Below are 17,648 nucleotides of genomic sequence, written 5' to 3' on the forward strand. Positions count from 1 at the left end.
AACTGAGCAAAATGTTCTAACTGTATCATGCTTCACTTATTTCAGTTAAAAATCGCATTTGATTTTTTCACAGCCATATTATACTATTGACTCGTGATAAAATTTCCTGTTGACTAAAAGATACAGGCTTCATCTAAATACTAATCTTCTGCTTTCTAGGGAAACATTTCTACATTCTCACATGCAAAGGAGTCAAGCATTTCCTGACTCAGAGAATACTACCTACACAACCATGGCATTCAATATGTACAGGTTTCTTGAAAAGAAGAGAGATTGTGTTCTCTTGTCATTTTGTCTGCAGTGGAATCTACCCTTCTTCCTGAAACTTTCATTAATCAGAAATACATTGATTAATAAAAGATGAAAAGAAAAGATCAACTGTCAAAAATTCATGTTGTATTTTTTCCAGAGGCTGTGCCTGTAAGGTTCCACTGTTGGAATCCCACATGAAAGGAATGGAAACCACCAACACCTAAGGCCAAAACTAACAAACCAAAATCTTAGGTACCAGCACAATACAGCATGTAAACAGAAGATCCATTTATATGAAGAGCTAACCCTTGTTTCTTGCATGTATCAATAATGTAGACTGAGTTCCAGGGCTTCCTCTTCAAAACAGCTGAGCTCACACACCTGCCTTTGTCTCTATCAAAATTCTACCAAATTAAAGAGCATTTATTAAAAGGAAGAATAAATGTGCATCAGTGCTGGAATATAAAATGATCCCATTAGAAGACCTGAACATTGAAGAATTTCTGGAAACTGTAGGCCAATTGTTATGAGATTGATGGAGGAAATTAACAGAACTAAAGAGCTCCAGTAGCTCTTTTGCCAGCAGTAGTCCAGAATGACCACATGACTTGAGGTATCATGAATAATTATGGGGCTGTCCATGGAGAAATTAATTAAAGACGTGTTGAACAGCTGCCCCACTTCCTGGCTCTCAGACACCTGGGCTCTGATTTGCCCCAGGTAAAATCTGGAAGAATTATGTCCCATATGCGGGGGAGATCTTCCTTGGGAGACCCAAGAATGAAACTTCGGCTAAAGTGGGGCACATGGAGCACTGTCTCAGGATTCTCTGGTAGTGGACAAGGCCTACTGATAGCAGAAGGTAAGCTTCCAAGGCACAGAGAAGAAACATGTGCTCACACAAGCTGGTGTCATGACCATCTACCATCACAGCATAGGGATCAATCATTGTTACCCACTTTAAAGGGAGCCCAGCGTTGATAAATCCTAGAACAGTTGTGTCAGGCAGTAACTCTTTCCTCCACAGAACCTGCAAGACATAAGGTAGAGTTATTCCGGCTTTGCCTTACCAACTGCAGTGCTGGAAAGAAATGTTATCTCTCTCAACCTCCATATCTGTAAGACGAGGTCGTCATGCCTACTAACAAGGTTACCACGAAGAAATCAGGCAGCACCATGACTGCATATGGTGCGGTTTCAAAACAAAGCTGTCAATCAGCATTTCCCTTGCTGTGCTTAACTTCCCATTCACCCCCTGGGCCATCTCCAGCTGCAGCTGATTGGACCTGGGCAGGTCAATGCCTCACCATGAGCCAAAACCTTGTCTGGGCAGCTGCCAATCAGATTCTGTTCTTGAGGATTTGAACTAAGAGACACAGGGACTGAGAGAATTAGAATTTGAATTGCATTCTCAAAGAAATATAATAGATGTTCCTGATGGTAAAATCTTGCAGACACCTTGATTCCCAATTTCCTTGGGGGCAATTTTTAAGCCATTCTTTGGATTTGATAAACTCAGAACCCTTTCCTTGCTCTGGCTTCAGTGGCTTTCTGTTTCCTAGAGCTAACCAGCCCGAGGTCAGGATCACACTCCTACGTGTCAGCTTCGTCTCTGTCACCATTTGATATGAAACCCACAGGGGAATAGGGATGGATGTCATCTTCTCAAGGTCTTACAGTATGTCAGGAATGGGTCTGGGCATGGGACCAAGCTCTCCTGACCTATAAGCCAGACCTGTTGCTAGATCTCATATTTATCCCCTATGTTTAGCTAATGAGAAATTTCACTCAACAGGCTATTAATTATTTTACACAGCATGAATATTGAGCAATTGTCTCATCTTACCAAAACAAATGAAATATGGGCCATTGGAGAACTGACCTTGTCACTGTTAGTTGTGCCTTTCAACAGTACTTAGTAAAACTTTATTTTTTTATTGCAAAAGATTTGTTTATACTCAGCATCTTGGAAATCGCTATTAAAAAGTTAATAACCACAATGCCAATAAAATAAATAATAACAATACTAATAAAAGCTAACATTATTGAACGTTTATTATGTAGCATTTTATAGATAAGGGTACAGAGATGAATTTGCCAAACTTACACCACCAGTACATGATGGAATTGAAATTTGAACTTACAGTGTGGGTGTAGTAAACACTATTGTGCCTCACCCATATCCCTCTACCAGGCTGGTACCTGCCCACCACCTGCTGAGAGCGTGGGCTGCTAATGGTACCTCACCTAGGAAGCTATGTGGCCCATCACCAATGGCTCACAGATATAAGGTATAAAAGACTGACCTCATCCTCAATGAGATATCAGCTTGTTATGATCTAGATTCCAGAGCCCTCTCCACATAAACCAAGTACTATAGACTGAATGTTCATGCCCCCTCGAAATTCATATATGGAAACCTAACCTCCTGTGTGATGATACTGGGATGTGGGGCCCTTGGGGAGAAATTAACTAACAGGGATGGAGCCCTCATGAGTGACATTAGTGCCCTTATGAAAGAGACTCTAGGGAGATCTCTTGCCCCTTCCACCATGGGAGGTTACAGTGAGAAGACGGCCATCTATGAACCAGAAAGCATTTCCTCGCAAGACACCATATCTGCCAGCTACTTGATCTTGGACTTCTAGCCTCCAGGACTGTGAGACATAAATGTCTGTTGTTTGTAAGCCGCCCAGTCTATGGCATTTTGTTAGAGCAACCCAGATGCACTAAGATACCAAGAGAAGACTTCCATAAGAACATATCCCTGTCCAGCTTTCTCCTTCACTCTCCCGAGTCACTCTCTGCTCTGCAGATATTTCCTGGGGAGCGTCGCCGCCACATTCATGTGTACCTGAACCTCTACCTCAGACTCTGCTTCTCAGAAACTCGACCTGAGACTGTTGGTACCAAAACTGGACCCAAGAAGTAAACATTAAGAACTGGATTGTGAACTGTGATCACTTTCTATCCAGTTGGCAACAATGACCCCATCACTGTTGGTTGGTGGAGTAATGATAGAGCCACACAGAAGCAGTGAAACTGCTAAGGCTTCTCACCTATAGTGAACTGACATGAGACACAGGTAGAGAGGGTCGCTCTAATTTGTGCAATATCTTTGGCATTGGGAAGACAAAGGAAAGATTATAATTAGAAGACTGTGGAATTCAGTGACTGTTGCTGAGGGCCAGTGATACTTTGAAAAGAGGAAATGGCAGTCTAGAGCTAAAGCAACGTGTGAGAGTGAGAGGGCCTTCTGGGCATCATTGCAAGAGATCTCCAGCTTCTACAGCAAGAAGACAAACAGAGCTGAAGCCCAGTCACAAAACTTGATTGAAAGAATGACTGATGGTAAAGATAGGTATAAACTCATGGACAGTGGCAAATGGTTTAGCTGGTTGGCAAGTCCTGGAAGAAGAAATATTGGAAGACTGGGGACCAGAAGGTCAGAAAGAGGCATGTGTGAGGATCTGTGAGAGTGGGGAAAGTGTGACGGTCTTCATAGCACACACTATAGACAGCTGCTGAGGAAGAGACCTTCAGCAGCCAGTGGGAAGGATGACTCACCCAGTTGAGGGCAGCCAGCCTGTGCCCTTGACAGCTGGTGCTTGTGCAATGATGGTAAGAATGGAATAGCCATGTTGTAGAGATGCAGGCTAGTCATGGACCCAGGCACATAAGGACCTTCTCACTAAAGCTGATTTAGCTATCACCATTGCTAAATGTCTAATGAGTCGGCCACCAAAGCCAATTCTAATCCCCTGGTATGTACCTCCTTCAAGAAGACCATCCCACCATTTGGGGGAAAAGTCTAGTGTATCATACCCAGTCTTCATAGAAGGGCAGCAATTCATGCTGACTGAGTTTGACACCTACTGGGATTGGATCTGCCTTTCCTGTCTTCAAGGCTTCACCCAGCACAATACCCAAGGGCTCACCATGAGTCTGATTGACGGACATGGGATCCTGGGTGATGTCATCCTAGTCCGAGGAATCCCCCTGATGGCAAAGGGGCTGTGGCAGTAGGAGCAGGACCATGGGTCCACTGACCCTGCCACATACCACTGCCAGGAGATGGAAGCCTGATGAAATGGCCTCTGTTTTGTTTTTTGTTTGTTTGTTTTTTTGAGACGGAGTTTCGCTCTTGTTACCCAGGCTGGAGTGCAATGACGTGATCTCGGCTCACCGCAACCTCCGCCTCCTGGGTTCAGGCAATTCTCCTGCCTCAGCCTCCTGAGTAGCTGGGATTATAGGCATGCGCCACCATGCCCAGCTAATTTTTTGTATATTTTTTAGTAGAGACGGGGTTTCACCATGTTGACCAGGATGGTCTCGATCTCTTGACCTTGTGATCCTCCCGCCTTGGCCTCCCAAAGTGCTGGGATTACAGGCTTGAGCCACCGTGCCCAGCTGAAATGGCCTCTGAAAGGTGAGCTGAGGTTCCAGCCTGGATATGACTCCCTGTGAGGATGGGACACTATCCTTCAGGATGGGATGTTCCCATTAAATCAGTGGTTTTCACGTGGTGTCATGTCCTCAAAGGTACAACTGCTGTATCTGAAAAACAAGGAGAAGATTAGAAGTGGCCCCACTCTCCACCACTCCAGTGACCCACTAAGGGAATTTATATTTCCCATCTCCAGTTTTTAGCTCTGTCACCAATCCTAATTATGAGTTTAAAAGCTTTTTACCAAGAGGGGTGATGATGCTGACAAGGAAAATAAAAAAAAATTCTTCTCAGTGTGACGCAATGGCTGTTGCAGATCGCTTGGGGCCCCTTGTGCTAGAAAATCAGCAGGCACAGCAGGAGCTAATTCATGAAGTCATGCACCTGACCACGATGAGGTTCATGCAGCACCGCTGCTAAGTGATGCCGCCCTCACGTAATCCACCTAGGTGTCTCTTAGTGTCCAATGTCCTGTTTTAACAATAATAGGTAGGTAAAGACATCAGAGCCTGCTGAGGGTTTGGTCACCAGGGTTTCAGACCCATCAAGGATGAGAGTTGGGTCAACCATCAGGCAATCCACTCAGACTGCCCGAAGCACTAGTTAAGAGTGCAAGGAATTTAGCATGGGTCATTAAGGAGTAAAACATTTTCAGTGATGGCCTCAGGGCCATCTGTGATGGTGGTGCACAAAATTTCCCACCAATCCTCCTTTTCTGTTTCCCTAAGACTGTGAGCGTAGAAATGCGGGCAGTGGGAAGTTAATGAAAGGAATCAGCGGACTTGAGCACTGCATTAGGTGGAGTGTCATAGACAATGTGCTGCCCCACCTGGTTCCCCTTCACCAGGCTGGCAGCCCCACCCCAAGCTGTTTGGTGTGTTGGCTGTTAGCTAAGAGGGAGGTGGAGCTACCCTTTTTCTTTGACGAATTGTCCTCTATCGATCAAAACTGCATCATCGGGAAGTGACACAGCCTCCACCCAGATGTGGCCCACAGTCAATGAGCGATTGACATGAGGAAGAGAATCCAGCCCCTCTGACTCAACGGGGTACAACTCAGAGGATGATTTACACCCTGCAGCTTTCTCCCTGGGCTCAGACCCAGCTAGACTGTGCCTGCGGCCACACACTAGATGAGTTCTTTCCTTTTTCTTATTCTTCCCCACTCCTGTCTTTCATGTTTTCCTGCAGAACCCTCTCTCCATAAATCACATTCACTTGAGTCCTTGTTTTGCACTTGGCGCTGAAGGAACCTACCTGAGCCACTGGGCGTTAGGTTAATCCACAGTTAGTTATCACCAGGCCCATGTGAAGAAACACACAACTTTTTGTTTTGCGTTTGGCTTTTATAACTCATCTCAAAGTTTTGCTGGGGCTAATGCAATGATGAACTATAACCACATACAGTGCACAAGAGTAAGAGGAACAATTATAAGGTTCTGAGCAACTGTGATGGCAGGGTTACCAGAATGATACAATTCCTTTATTAAAAAACATCAATATTTGCCTGCTCATCACACTGAGTCATCAGTAAATGGCTTCCTCATTACCCAAGAATCTATACAAATTGTCTTAATTCATTTGTGCTGTCAGTTGCTAAAAATTGTAACCTATCAAAGGTGTGGGATATATTTAGGTCCATTATCTCAAAAGAAAAATGTCTCCTATTTTCTATTGACATGACCTATAAACTAGATCGGTTGGTTTGGCTGACAAGATTATTTTCTTCTTGGTCTCCAAGAACTTGTCATCAAAGCTCACAGAGAGAATTTCAGTTATATTTTAGACATGTAATTTCTCTCTTACCAAACACAATTGTGGCAACTTGTCAATTACATCGTTTTGCTTATGATTAGGTGCATGGACATCTTAACAGAGCTTTCCCCCCAAAGCCAAGCCTTTGTTGTGTTTGTATATTAATATATCTGTTTTCACTTTACACAAATCAAAGGCTGGGTTGGGATACGTGGGTCACAATCACTGAAACAGAAAAAAAGAAAGCAAACATACTAACATAGGGCTTAATTTAAGAAAGGAATTCTTAAAATCGACTCTGCAACCTGCCGCCTCCAAGCCCCAGCCCGGCCCCTGCACAGCCTTGGAGGTCTTCAGCTGGAGCAGCGCAAGTGCCCGAAGGTGGAGCTGGGATTTCAGTTATTAAAGCAAAGCAAAGCCAAGAGAAAAATCAGAAACCTCTGACCTTAGTCTAGACTTTTCTGAGGTTATAATTTAAAGGTGGGGGAAGAGGACAAGGAATACAAGATACACAGAATACATGACATCCCAAAGAAAGTCACACTCCATCCAAGGACAGCAATGGCCATGACAGCCATCACCCAAGGGCCCTAATGGGGCATCTCCTCTCCCCAAGACCTGGGAAGAAGAATATCGGGCTGAAGTCACTGGTGAGCCACATTTCACCATTTTTTAGATTCCGGGAACGACAACTAACATGGCCAAGGATCATGTTAATCAAACAGCCTAACTACCTTGTCATCACAAAAACAGAAGTTAACCCGAGTGTATTGAGTTTTTAACATCTCTATTTTTTAATATTGAAATATTTAAAATACACAAAACAAAAAAGATACTAAACACCTACTTAGACATTACCTTGTTACAAAATATTGAGAAGTTGACTAGTTACCATAATCATTTCAGGCCTTTAAAGAAATGTCAGCTTTTATGACTGATCTCTGATTCCATTTTAAAAATCACTACTTTTCGGAAAGTTATGTTTATTATTCCTGGCATTTATATTTTTTATTGTGTATGTTTATGTACATAAATAATAGAGTAGTCTTGTGTAGTGTTAAATTTACATGAACGGCAAATTATTCTGAATGTTTTCTTTAGCAATGTAAAAGCAATTTTTAAAATTGTTTTTAAGATAACTTCATGTAGATATAAGTGGATATGATTTATTCATCTTAACTACTCCATAAAATTTCTGTCACTTGAGTGCAGCACAATTTTTTAGCAAATTTCCCTAATAATAGACAAAAATGTTTTTTTAAAACATAGAATTATTTATACTAGTATATCCATAACTTTCTAATATTTACCATCCATCTGTAATACATTCTACTAGATAACACACATTTATAATATTAGATAAATAATATGTATTATATATACATGTATCAAATAATATATGTGTGTGCATGTATATACATATACATATACATATGTATTTGTATTTTAAATATTGTATTAGTTCATTCTCATATTTTTATAAACAAATACATAAAACTGGCTAATTCATAAGGAAAAGGGGTTTAATTGGCTCACAATTTTCACGGGCTATACAGGAAACAGTAGCGTGTGCTTCTGGGGAGGCCTCAGGAAACTTACAATCATGGCAGAAGGCAAAGAGTGAGAAGGGCATCTCACGTGGCTGGAACAGGAGGCAGAGAGAGTGAGGGGAAGGTGCCACACACTTTTAAACAACCAGAACTCATGAGAATGCACTCACTGTATTGACACAGTACCAAGGGAGAAATCCGCCCCTGTGATCCAGTCACCTCCCACAGGGCCTCACCTCCAACAATGGGGATTATAATTTGACATGAGATGTGAGCAGGGACAGAGATTCAAAGCTTATCAAATATGGATTTTATTTAGCATTTATATGTATTTATAATTGAATTTGGTTTGCTAACATTGTTTAAGATGTTTAGGTCTATGGTGTTTACTGAGACTGGCCTTTACTTTTCTTGCTCATAGTGTCCTTGTCAAATTTAGAGCTGGACTGTCCTAGCCTCCTAAATGTTGACACGTTTTCCTGCTCTTTAGTTTTCTGAAAAACTTTGTACATGATCGGAATTATCTAATTTGTGAAGGTTTGGCAAAATGTCCAGTAAAATCATTTGTCCTACTTGCATTTTGGAGTCGTTTTGAGAATTAGTTTACGGCTTATATATAGTTTGGTTTTTCCTTATGTCAATATTGGTGATTTGTTTTAAAAAATTGCCATTGACATAAAATTTTTTCTCTTGGTATTGCTTATGACTCTAAAGTTCTGTTCTGTCTTGAACTATGTTTCCATTTTTATTCCATTTTCGTTTCTAACTGCCTTTGATTTGTTTTGCCTGAGGTTAGCCAGTGGTCAGACATTCTTTACAAAGCACCAGCTATACTTGTTGCTCACCCTCTTTAAGGGTATTTATTGTAAATTTCATTAACATCTTACCTTGTTATTGTTTCATTTCTTGCATTTAGTATGTCCCCCCATTTTCTCTAATTTAGACTTATTTTGTCATCTTTCTTCACTATAGATTTGAGACAAGAAAGCTTCCTATAGGAATATGTCAAAATGAATCAGAAGTGTTTTTATATATGACATTTCTATTATAATTTGGTTCAAAAGTTCTTATGTTTTATTATGATTTATTTTTTGACCTACGACGTAAAGATGTGGTAACAGCTATTTCCAATTCATGACTGTTTTTATCTGCATGTTATTTGTTGATTTTGAATTTTTATTTTACAGAGTCAGAGAATGTGTTTTCTATAATATTTTTAATATTTATTTGTTTTCTAATAAAATGCATATATACTCTAAATTTAGTTATTTTAATATTTTTATTATATAGTATACTATTAATATAGAAGACTTTTTAAGTCTTCCATATTCAGAACATAATAGAAGTAAAAATAATCACATCATTAATCTTCACAGATCCTGAAGAATACAGGGCAACATCAGAATTTGCTGTGGGGTCAATGGAAGTAACAGAACAAGCCATGTCAGGTGGTACTCTGAGCCAGAACTAGGACAAGACCACGTAATCCTATCATCACTGGAAGCACTAGGAGATGCCATCTTATAGGCAAATATTTTAAGGAATTATTCTCAATGTTGTTCTTTTTTTAAAATTAACATATTCAACACAGTTACTATTTTTTGTGTGCAGTGAGGACACTTGAAATGTACTCTCAGCAAATGTCAACATAGAGTACATTTTATCAACTACGTCACCATGCCGTATACCAGGTCTTCAGTACTTACCTCATCACTAAATGTTGTACCTTTTCTCCCTCCTCCCTGTTCCAGCCCAATAGCCACCATTCTACTCTCTGTTACTAAATTCAATTTTTTTTAGATTCCGTATATAAGTGAGACATACAGTATTTGTCTTTCTCAGCCTCATGTTTCACTTAGAATAATGTTATGTTTCATCCATGTTGTTGTAAATGGTAAGATCTTTTTTAAAGCTGAATAATATTCCATTATACACACAGACACACACACACACACACTCACACATGCATATACATATAATACAAATATACCATATAATCTTTATCCATTTATCTGTTGACCAACACTTAGGTTGTTTGTATCTGCAAGTGGGATTTCTATTTTATATGGTGGTTCTATTTTTATTTTACTTTGAAGAATCTCCAAACTGTTTCCATAACACTGTACCATTCACACTCCCACAACAGTGCATCAGGATTCCCTTCCTCCACATCCTCACAACACTTAACTTTCACCATTTTTGTAATAGCTATCCTAACACGTGACATGGTATCTTACTGTGATTTTCCTTTGCATTTCTCTGATTAGTGTTTTTCATTTTCTTACGTAAGTATCAGCCATTTGTATGTGTTCTTTAGAAAAATGTCTATTTAGATTCTTACCCCATTTTTACTCAGATTTTTTTTGCTCTTGAGTGTTAGAAGTTTCAAATACATTTTGAATATTAACCTCGTATTGTCTATGCGGTTTGCAGGTATCTTCTCCCATTCCATAGGGTGCGTTTTCATTTTGCTGATTTTCTTTGCTGTACAGAGGCTTTTTTAGTTTGACATAGTCTTTCTCATTAATTGTTACTTCTGTTGCCTGTGCTCTTGGCAACAAATCCAAAAAACTATTGCCAAGACCAACGTCAAAAAGACTTTCCCCTATGCTTTCTGCTGGTATTTTTATGGTTCCAGGTCTTATTGTTTAAGTCTTTAATCCATTTATGTTTATTTTTGTGTATAGTGTAAGAAAAGGGTCTATTTTGCACGTGGGTATTCAGTTTTTTCAACACCACTTATTGAAGTGTCTGTCTCTTCCTGTTGTGTATTCTTGGTGACTTTGTTGAAAGTTAGTTGATGTACACGCCTGGATTTGTTTCTGGACTCTATTCTACTCCACTGATGTATGTGTCTGGTTTTATATTTTTAGTATATATTTTTAAATTATGGCTTTATATACATATATATAAAGTAGTATATATTTAAATTATGACTTTATATACATATATATAAACTCCATAAGAATCTGTTAGAACTAATAAATTCAGTAACGTTGCAAGATATAAAAAAGCATACAAAAATCAGTTGAATTTATATAAATTCCAATGGCATTCTTTACAGAAATAGAAAAAAAAATCCTAAAATCCATATAGAACCACAAAAGACCCTGATAACTAAAACAATCTTGAGGAAAAAAGGAACAAAACTGGAGGCATCTCACCTCCTGACGTCAGTGTTGTCCTTTTAAATAGTTCCAAGACCAGCCAAGAAATTCTGAAATAAAACGCTTCATCGCAATGCAGTTCCAACCGAGATAGCATTTGTCTTGAAATTCTAAAATTTTTGGTTATGTCCTATATAAAATATCCATCAACTAATAGGCAAAGCGTGGTCTCCACCACGTAACCAGGCAGTGGAAGGAACTGGGCAGTGACTTCGGTGCCTCATGGGTGCTTGTGTCATGCTTGGTGTAGGGACCCTCGCCCAGTATGCTGCAAATGTGTCTGCCATGGACAGGCCCTGGCAGCTGCTCCTAAGATGATCAAGCAGGTGCCACAAAGCCACAGTCCGTGACTATAGGAGGAGGGATCTATATTATCAGCTACTTAATAGCCCAACCAGAGCAGGGACTGTTCTTGAAAACAGAGCCCTATCCTCCCAGGAACATTGAAATCATCCCCTGGGGTATGTCCCCTGACCTTTCCGAATTGCAGTAAAACTCTCCTGCATAATGGGGCTCCTGGTATTTACTGACCTGTTAGGTTTGGAGGATAACACGGTATAATGAGGGAGAGGTGGCTGCACATAGCAGCAGCTCATTTCCAGTCCATTTCCCTTATTTTTCTCGCTAAGCCTTGTGTTTGGCACAAATCAGAACTAAATAGCATTCCTGGGCTGGGGTACTGGCGTATGCCTATAATCCCAGCACTGTGAGAGACTGAGACAGGTGGAACACTTGAGGCCAGGAGTTCAAGACCTGTCAGGGCAACATAATAAAACATCCCTCTCTTCTGAAAATACAAAACTTAGCAGGGCATGGTGTACATGCCTATCATCCCAGCTACTCAGGAGGCTGAGGCATGAGAATTGCTTGAACCCAGCGGGTGGAGGTTGTGGTGAGCCAAGTTCATGCCACTGTACTCCAGCCCGAGCAATAGAGCAAGATCTTGTCTCAAATAAATAAATAAATAACCGTTAAATTTAAAACTTTTTAAAATATAAGATAAAGCTCATTCCTGGTCTTCACATTAAAGCAAGCACAAGAGACGTAGTGACTGTTATCATAAGGGGAAGAAATGAGACCTAAACATGCATGAGAGGCAGAACCATCCAGTCTAAAGGAGGAAGGGATAAGACCTGGGGTTACAACAGACGCTGAGGATCTTCTTCTTACCCTAAGCACAGGCATCTCTGCGTTAGACCCGGGGCACAGCAGCACTCCTCCCTCACAGAACTGCCATCCTGGGAGCGTGGGGCTCTCAGCTCTCTATTGTAAACCCTTTTTGTCTAACATTCATTAAATGGTGGTTCAGAAACTGGTTCATGGAATAAGGTTGAAAACGTAACATTTGATTGTTCAGACCGGGTGCATTTAGGAGGGAATGTTCTGAAAATATCTATACTTGAATATTTAAATTTGAATTGTAATTTGAGGGGCTGCCTGAGTTTAGAAGCAATGAGGCTCAGCAACAAAAGGAAAGGAAACAGGCCCGAAATGAGCTGCTGTTGCAGGCAGCTGCCTTTCTTGTCTGCTGCATGTTAGATGTGCCTTTTGCCTTCTGCCATGAGGCCTCTCCAGCCACGTGGAACCATGTAAGTCCATGAAACCTCCTTTCCTTTGTAAATTACCCAGTCTCAGACATGTCTTTATTAGCAGCCTGAGAACAGACTTATACAATAGTGAAATCCTGTCTCTACAAAAATTACAAAAGTTAGCAGGATGTAGCGGTGCACACCTGTAGTCCCAGCTACTCAGGAGGCTGAGGTAGGAGGATCACCTGAATGCAAAAGACCAAGGCTGTCATGAGCCATGATTGTACCACTGCACCTCCAGCCTGGGTGACGGAGCCAAACCCTGTCACCAAAAAAAAAAAAAAACAAAAAAACAAAGAAGACACAGAGAGGAGAACGCCAGGTGACAAACACCAAAAATTGTCAACAGGACCAGAAGGCAGGGGTGGGGCCGGAGGCAGACTCGTCCTCAAGCTCTCACCCCTGGCATCTTTTACCACCTGGTCACACACCTCCCCCACATCAGGGAGCTCCTGCACCCCTTGCAGTTGTCTTACCAGAGACTCTGCAGCACATGGCACATCCTGAATGCTCAGAAAATGCCCGTCAACAGCCACCTTCACTTGCCTGGTTTCTGCTATTTTACATCATCCTTGCCTCTGACTTGAGACCGCAAGAGTAGCCTAGTCTGTCTCAACAACTCATGGCAGCTATTGCTCTCTGCATTCTGCAAATGGGGAACAAGAGAGGCAGTGAGGTTAGACACCCTGTCAAAGCGTCCTGGTGCAGGGCCTGTGAAGGGTTTGAGTCACAGGAGCCCAACTCTTGAATATGCTGCCTCTCGTCCTCCAACTGGAACTGAAGACAGTGAGTGAGTTATATCTGTTCCCCACACTCAATCACCCTCATCTGTCACTTTGTCTTACAAGGAGCTGGCCAGAGCCTCCCTGAAAGGAGGAGGCAGGGCACGCTCAGGAGCTGAGGAGCCATGTCCAGCATTAAAATTACACTGCCTCCTCTTGAAACAGACTCTTGACTCCCCCACAGCTGCACTAATCTCTGCAAAGTCACCCGGACCCCTGGGCCTATGCAATTTGCCAGGAAGTAAGTCTGACCCACCTACCTCACACTAGGGCACACCCCCCACAGCCCTTCACACAAGAGAGCCGCTATCCAGCATCCTTCCTTGTGATCCTCGTAAAATCCTTCAACTCTTGAAGGCCTTTTTCTTATTGTGACTGTGTCAGACTCTACCTTCTGTGTACAAATCTCAAGATGATTGATGGAATCCACTGCAGTTAAATCGATACCTTATTCACTGTTTGCACATAGTTTGCAGGGAAGCAGGCACTAGAACAAAGCATCTGCCAATATTTTTTACTGCATGAGAGCCAGAGTGGTGGGAAAGTGTCTTTAATTTCCCTTATTTATGGGTTTCCAAGGAGACCCGCCAGATAATGAAGGACATGTTCTGCCGAGCAGGTGCCCTCTGCCTTTCTCAGTCAGTACAGCATCGCCACTCACACACTGCTGTCTGTCTGCGTTGGCTGTGAATGCACCCTAGATGGTGCAGCTTCTGTCATGCTGTCTGGATGCCCTGGGCTCTGGTGGTGGCTATGGCAGTGGCAGCCGCCGTGTTCTCAAAGAAAAGAAGCCAAAAAGAAAAGGGTCAGGAGTGCTATCAAAGAGAGTCTGAGCCCCATGTGGCCTATGAAAGTGATGGTCAGTACAAATCATCTTTATTAACTCTTGTATGCAGAGTCCCAATCCTAGACACCAAATACAAAATCTCCTTTCATCTCAAATGTGTCAGCGAGAGGCACTGTTGATCTTGGTGAGCAGGAACTGGCAAACAGCTCTCGTGCCAGATTGCACTAGTGTATAAATCGCCTCCAAACGAAGCTGACGCTTGGAAAGCTGCATGGGCCAAGAGACCGAGCTGTCCCTCATCTTGCCTCCCACCTGAATATCAGAGCGTCGTTCCAAACTCCTGTGGCCCCTCTGGGGCTGCCTGTATCCTGCAAACCCATCATATCCAGCACATGTCACTCTGCATGGACTGGAGTGCTTCTCAGTTTCCAGGGATACTCAGGCACAAACCCTAGGCTGTGTCATCTGTTCTCAGAATGGGTACCTGGCTTCCTCACTCTCAATGCCCATCGAGGGTTGGCAACAAAACTACGGCAAATTGAAGACATTGTTGCTATTTTAATGGGTTCTGGATATGTTTGGAGACCACTGACACAGTCTTTTGAGTCAAACCTGACCTGAACGTAGATACTCGGATTGGGGTTAGAAAATAACAGAGAAGGTGATGCTTCTCTTTAAACTACTAGTGTTATCTCCCCAAACTGCACCTGCTCTTGCCTTTCTTGCTTTTGTGTTTTCTGTTTTCCCTCTTCTTTCCATGTCCTATTTAACCCACTCTCCTCAATAAAAGGACTGAATACCTTTTCTAGAAAGGATCATGAGAATTAACCTTCTTACTCCAGTCACTGAAAGTTTCAGATGCTTCAGGGATGGCCAAATCATTACGCCCAGCCAGCCCACTCCTGGCCTCTTCCAGCTGCCTGCCTTTGACTCCCTCCTCCTTCCTCTGGAGCTCATGACCCCTTGGGCTCCTCACACCCACCTTAGGGACCCCCAACCATCTATGAAAAAGTGACTCTCCTGAGTCCTGCACTGTTCCCTAGCCCTGTCATCTGAATGCCCATGAGAAAGCCAAGACTAGCTGCACCCCTATCCTGGTCTGTCCCCCTTCTTATCTGAATCCATGAACTTTGAGTCATTGCTGCTCGAAGCTCAGGCCCTGGACCTCTTTGAATAAGCAAGCCATAGGAAGGGACCTCCAGCTGAAGCATTCCCAACACCAGTAGACCATGGCAGATTCTGATCTACCAACCCTCGTCCTGCCTCCCACCCCAGCCTAACCTACAGCACTCAGTCCTCCTCTGCTGGCCAGTGCAGACAGAAAGCATCTCGCTTTCCTGTGATCAGGGCTGGCAGGGATCTTCCTGTTTCCTTAATTTGCAATGATTCTGGGGGGATTGTGGCAACATAAGGGAGGTTGTCATGGGCTTTTGAGATTTTTTACTCTTTGCAATTGGGCATAATTCATAGGAGAGAAAATATAAATACAACCCAAAGTACAAATGTGGGAGAGTGTCAGTGGCACTTGCCTCTGCTCTCAAAGCCTCCGTCACTTCTTCCTCTTCCCATCTTCCTTCCCATCATCTTTGTGTACATCACTCTCTCCAATTTCCTCCTCTCCACACAGTGCCCAGGCCTCCCCCTCTCTCCCTATATTGGGGATACTTAGCCCAGCAGAGTCATAAACCCAAGGGCCTACAACATTTTATTTTTTCTACTGTTCTTTAACTCTATAAATTATTTGCCCACATTTAAAATAAAGGACATAAATATGTGAAGTTCCAGCTTTTCTTCATAAATTAGAATATCGGGCAATCCTCTATGTGCATTCCACATGACACCAACTTGCTGGAGCCGGGGGCGACCGCTGGGCATACCTAGCCCTGTGTGAAGTTTGCAATCTTCTCCTCCCACCGGAGGCAGCTCCATGGTTTACTAACAGTCATGGACCGAATGATTGTGCTCGCCTCAGAAAACTCAAATGCGAAATCTAATTGCCAGTGTGATGGTATTTGGAAGCAGACCTCTGGAAGCTAATTAGGTCATGGAAATGGAGACCTCATTAATGAGATTAGTGCCCTTATAAAAAGAAAAAAAAAGTCCAGAGAGCTTGTTTTTTCCTTCCTCCATCTGAGGACACACTGAGAAGTCATGTGTCTAAAGCCCAGAAGAAGGCCCTCACCAGAAATCAGCTGTTGTCACACCCCAATCACAGACCCCCAACTTTTTGAACAGTAAGAAATACATTTCTGTTGTTTACAACCTATCTATGGTACTTTGTCACGGCAGCCCAAATGACCTAAGACACAAATGAAATTGTCAACCAAATGGCAAGGTGGTAAGCTCCTTGCAGCTAGGATCCCTCAGCAAAGAGGGACTGATGAGCAGTGGAGATGCCTCTCAAGTGCAGGCTCATGGTGGACGCCCACCGGGATGAAGGTAGCAGACCAGCAGGACTTGGTTTCTGGTCACAACCCTGCTGACCAAAACATGATCTGATGTGGACAGAATAAAGTAAAGAAACTGGTGAAAACCAACAGATGGCCAGGGAGATGATCCCCAGCTGCTCTCATTGCTCATTAGCACAAGATATTCTCACCAGAGCTGTGACAGTTTCCAAATGCCATGGCCACAACCCAGAAGTTTCCACTCCCTTCCATGGCACACAGAAGTTACCACCCTTTGTCTAGAAAGATCTAAATAACTTGGACCTCAGTTTACATTTACGCACCACTTAATTTGCATGTAATTGAAAGTGGGTTTATGTGAGTATAAATACAGTTGCCAAGAGCCCCAACATTGCTCTGGGTGCAGTGTCTATGAGTTAGCCCCACTCTGCATGGAGCAGCTCTGGTTCAGTGAAAGATTTCTTTCTAACACCACAGTCTCGCTCTTAAATTCTTTCCTGGGTGAAGCCAAGAACCATCACCCGATTCTTGCATCAGAACGTTGCATCAGAATGTTGCATCAGGATCACTTAGACCTTATAACATTTTTGAAGCTCTAATTTAACAGGTCTGCGGTGCATTCTGGGCGTCAGGGTTTTTAAGAGATCCCTAGATAATTCCAATGTGTCAGCAAGATCGTGAGTCATGGCCTTGAGGATTCCTTCTTTTCCTGGAGAATGACCCATGTGCCTCTTGAATCTCTTTCTATTCTGAAACTCCATTACAGTCAGATTGCTTCCTTAGTCTGTTGGGTATCTCAAGAGGAAAAGAAAAGCTTAGCCTGCATGGTTTCACAGAGGCCTTGAGTTTCCATTTTAGTTCAAAGAAGCCTTTCTAGAAATGGACAGAAATTGCATTCCTTTTAGAGCTTCT

At 42.5% G+C, this 17,648-nt stretch overlaps 1 protein-coding gene across 2 annotated transcripts in view; it reads right to left on the minus strand.

Moving 5' to 3' along the window:
- ICE1 (interactor of little elongation complex ELL subunit 1) overlaps nt 1-17,648 on the minus strand; it is a 171,254-nt gene that overhangs the window by 3,086 nt on the left and 150,520 nt on the right. Inside the window, exon 18 of one of the 2 annotated variants that reach the window (XR_013532696.1) lies at nt 1,212-1,282. The gene's annotated coding sequence lies outside the window, so the exon portion shown is untranslated. Of the gene's footprint in view, nt 1-1,211; nt 1,283-4,379; nt 4,810-17,648 lie in introns of those variants that run through there. The other variant, XR_008479769.2, reaches the window with a different exon arrangement.

Source organism: Callithrix jacchus, chromosome 2, assembly GCF_049354715.1.
Source record: "Callithrix jacchus isolate 240 chromosome 2, calJac240_pri, whole genome shotgun sequence".
Lineage (NCBI taxonomy): Eukaryota > Metazoa > Chordata > Mammalia > Primates > Cebidae > Callithrix > Callithrix jacchus.